General features: G+C 39.7%; 1 protein-coding gene across 6 annotated transcripts in view; it reads left to right on the plus strand.

Moving 5' to 3' along the window:
- LOC106870648 (protein NDNF) overlaps positions 1 to 4,342 on the plus strand; it is a 206,529-nt gene that overhangs the window by 62,803 nt on the left and 139,384 nt on the right. Inside the window, exon 1 of one of the 6 annotated variants that reach the window (XM_052978472.1) lies at positions 673 to 838. The exons of the other annotated variants lie outside the window; for them this stretch is intronic. The gene's annotated coding sequence lies outside the window, so the exon portion shown is untranslated. Of the gene's footprint in view, positions 1 to 672; positions 839 to 4,342 lie in introns of those variants that run through there. 6 annotated transcript variants of the gene reach the window in all.

Here is a 4,342-nt window from a genome sequence, read left to right on the forward strand (position 1 = left end):
AATGCATGCGAATTTGGGGGTTTAATTTTGGCATTTAGATTAAAAGGAAACTGGAAGAAAAAGAAAACAACAAACTGGTGGCCTTTATTAGAAAAGTGTAATCTCAGAATTTATTGTCGATATCAAGGATATGTGCTTCGAAACATCACATTATTAATGACATTCTTCTTCTTTTTGCCACACATTCTTCTACATTAGAGATCGAGAATATTGAGTCGACGGTCAAAAGATCGATGTGTAAAAGTTTGATAGTTGTCATAGAGACTTTAGTCTCTCTCTTTCACCTTTCAACATAATTCTATATTAAGGAACAGTAGAACAATTCAACAACATAATAAAAATAAGTTTTACTTTTGATGATGCTTGGTTCTACAATTCCTGTCATTCAGCTTAGCAGCCGCTGATTAAGTTATAATTTGGTATTTGAAGGTTAAGAGCTTCCTTGATGCCTGTCAGAGAAGCAAGTAGCTATCACCATCGAAGGCATCGCGGTGAAGAGTGCTTCGTTGAGGAGTTGTCACGTAGGTCTGTCGCTCAACTGCCTAAGAATGTGGAACTCACTCTTTAATTACTAGTTTTACTACGCATGCGCACTCGAGGGGCTTCCGGTGGTGAAGTCCCTTGCGCACGCGCAGAATAGTACTTCCTCAATGGCGGCTATAATTTCGCGCCACTACAGATGCTTCATGTTCCGTTACAATCATGATACTGTCTCTATTATAAAGACACACATTACTCAACGATCCAGTTCACAAAGTTATAAATAGATATCATCCCATAATAGTTTGAAGTGTGTGTGTGTGTACACATATGGATGGCTGCTGGTTGCTCAGAGTTGGTAAGTAAAAACGTTTTAATATGAGAGACGAAAAACATGAAAATTTGGCTTAGGAAGGAATTGCACAAGCTTATTAGAAACTTTTTATATGCTCCTCTTGTAAGACATAGAAAGTAGTGGCGTACTATCAAATGTTGCGTGTAAATAAGGCCTACTGAAAGGAAACCTTTAAGACATCACTATTTTCAAAAGGCTTCATGAGGAGTGTCAAGAAAAATTGCCTACCTATATTTACTTTTTAACGAACACGTGCCAACGTAGAACCCACTACATAGTTGATCTGCAAGAAATGGCGGTCAAATCTTCCTCAAAACCATACCATCTCGTCGCAGTATAGATTGATAATATGGATTTGAGTTCTTTGCTCGTAGGGTAAAAAACGGGAGGATTACGGCTGGAATGTACGATCAAAAATAAATCTTGGGGTTAACAAAAAACAATATCTGTGAAACCTGAAGAAATTGACCAATAGATTTTCGTATCAAATTAAGAGTCGTTAGGTTTTATGGATTGCCTGCGGTTCAGATGTATTTGCTTGTTTATTCAGGGTCAACGATTCAAATGCAGTGAGAAATGATAATTCATAATCCACCTCTTTCCTTTATTTTTTTTTATCAAGCTGAAAAGATTAACTAAATTAAGTAATATATCAAGATTTAATTTCATAAATGAAGATTCACTCAGGAGTCTGTTCACGTTAACTGCAGGTTTGCTAGTGATTTACATGGGCAATACGAGTCGGGCAGACCCAACTGCTGTACCGGAAATTTTCTTTTGCGTTTGGTGCTTCTGTGTTACGGTTCTTTCTGAGGGAAGACGGACGAAATGTCGCTAAGCATTTTGCCCCGCGTGCTAATGATTCTGCCAGCTCGCCGCTTATAATAATAATAATAGTAATCCGTTCTATTAAAGGCACAAGGCATGAAATTTTGGGAGAGGGGACAAGTCGACTACATCGACTCCAGTGTTTCACTGATACTTAATTTATCAGCCCTGAAAGAATGAAAGCAAAGTCGACCTCGATGGAATTTGAACTCAGAGCGTAAAGACGGACGAAATGCAGCTACTCCACCGTAGCCTTGAAATCAGCGGAGTGGGCACTATTACCTACTTACTGTGGCAAACGTGCGGCCAGAGTAAGGATAGGAAGAGTGCCCCCCCGAAATTGACGAGGCATGGCTTGTGGCAACCATCCTTTACAATACAGAAGAAGACACGGAAGTCCTGAAAATGTCAAGGACTGCGGAGGTGAACTGATGGGGATATTGGCTAGAGGTAATGGTCCATATCAGCTTACCAGACCTCCATAAGATTGTCGAAGAGCTCGTTTTACCAGACGAAACCAGACTGAGAATTATTGTGGAAGGTAGACCTCCAATGTGTTTTGCATGTGGAGTAAGGGTTCACATGAAAGCCAAGTGTCCCCAGAAATACGAACAGGAGGAGGCGGAGAAAGAGAGTCGGGCAGAAGAGACTGTAACGCCAGAGGAGGAAAAGGAGTATACAATGGTAGAAAGGAAGAGAAAAAACATCGAATTACCACCTAAAAAGAAAAGAAAGACGGAGGAAAATAAGAACGAAAAAAGAAAATATGAGGTATCAACGGGAGAACGAATGCAAAGACCAGAGCCTTCAGCAAGCAATGCGGAAGAAAGACGGAAAAAGAGACTAGAAACCGAGAAGGAGCAACAAATAGAGATGGAAACATTAGCAACATGGGTAGAGAGTGAAGTGATACAGCTGAGAGAGCCACCGAAGGGGAAATACGAAAGAGTGATGGTTCAGTACGGAGTGTGGAAACAGAGAAAAGAATTTCCAAGATGAAAGGCGTGATAAGGATGAAGCTGGCCGACAAGGAGCAGAACTGGAATCAGAAAGCAGTGTTGTTGGAAGATTGAGAGAAATATTCGGAGACAAGATAGAGATAACAGCATTCCGATTTCGATATGACGAATTACCATCAGTGATAGAATTTGAGAAGTCAGGCTTTATGATGTAAACGCGATACAAATAATTATTGACTTCAAAAACAGTAAAATGGAACTTCCTACTCTGTGGGGTAGGAAAGCCATTTCATTTTCATTATTTTCGTAATTCATAATTCATTCGTTATATGTTTTTATGCACCCCACGTTTTGTGTTGTCTGTCCTTGTGGTGTCCCCTCTATATTAAGGCTTTATGCCTATCATAAAGAAAAATACCGGTTCAGAGGAACATGGTTAGGCCATATAAGAATAGATAGTTCAAATTGTACTCTTATTCCCCACAATGTATGACCGAGATAAACTTCAACGTTGAGTGATTCTACCACCTCTTCTGAGTAATATTAATGAAGGAACTTCTGAGTATGTTGTTTGGTGATGGAAAAGAAAGGGTAAAAAAGTAATTGAGCAAGCACTTCCCTGAGTACTATGAAATTTCCAAAGGGTAAACCCGAATGACACAATGAAACGTCACATTTAAAGACTGAATATCACAAAAGCAATGCATTTGAGTAATTTATCAACTCTTAATATGTAACAAATTATTCAATTAAAATTTTTTGCTTTCTTTCGTTTGCAAAATCATTTAGAACCACCACTATTTATTTTAAATTATGTCATTTCGGGAAAATTACTTTCAACTATTTAAATGTAATTTAAATGGCAGGAGTCATGTCACAGATAAAAAAATTCTCTTTTACTTTTTTTTTTAATGCTTGTTTTTACCATTGAAATTAGCAACAGTAACCTGCTGCTCACAGCACTGCCCTCTTAATTCCTTAATTAAGTTGTCTGAGTGGTGTATAATACTGGCAAGGATAAACAGGAACATCTTAACACTTGAATGCTGGTACGTTAGGAGTGTGAAGCTGGCTGGCTTGTTGCCTGTAGCATTCGTCATATTTTTGGAAGAATACTTCCACGTAAAGCGAAATTACGCCTTCTCGCAGTAAGTAAAACTCTGTTAGATTGTCAAATATTGTTGTTGACTTCTTTTTAAAAAATATATTTGTGTCTAATAATTGCTGAATATATAAACATGTAATCGTCGTAGCACTCTGTCGGCTACGACGTCGAGGGTTCCAGTTGATCCGATCAACGGAACAGCCTGCTCGTGAAATTAACGTGCAAGTGGCTGAGCACTCCACAGACACGGGTACCCTTAACGTAGTTCTCGGGGGGATTCAGCGTGACACTGTGTGACAAGGCTGGCCCTTTGAAATGCAGGTACAATAGAAACAAAAAGAGTGAAAGTTGTGGAGAAAATAGTACAGCAAAGTTGCCCCCCCCCTGCCAAAGCCTCGTGGAGCTTTAGGTGTTTTCGTTCAATAAACACTCACAGCGCCCGGTCTGGGAATCGAAACCGCGATCGCGCGAGTCCGCTGCCCTAGTCACTGGGCCATTGCGCCTCCACAAACATGTAATAATAGCTGACAGAATCGTTGGAGCATCAAGCAAAATGCAAGCAGCATTTCTTCGAGGTCGGCTTTGCTTTACATCCTTTCGTGATCGATAAAATAA

Source organism: Octopus bimaculoides, chromosome 2 (genome assembly GCF_001194135.2).
Source record: "Octopus bimaculoides isolate UCB-OBI-ISO-001 chromosome 2, ASM119413v2, whole genome shotgun sequence".
Taxonomy (NCBI): Eukaryota; Metazoa; Mollusca; class Cephalopoda; order Octopoda; family Octopodidae; genus Octopus; species Octopus bimaculoides.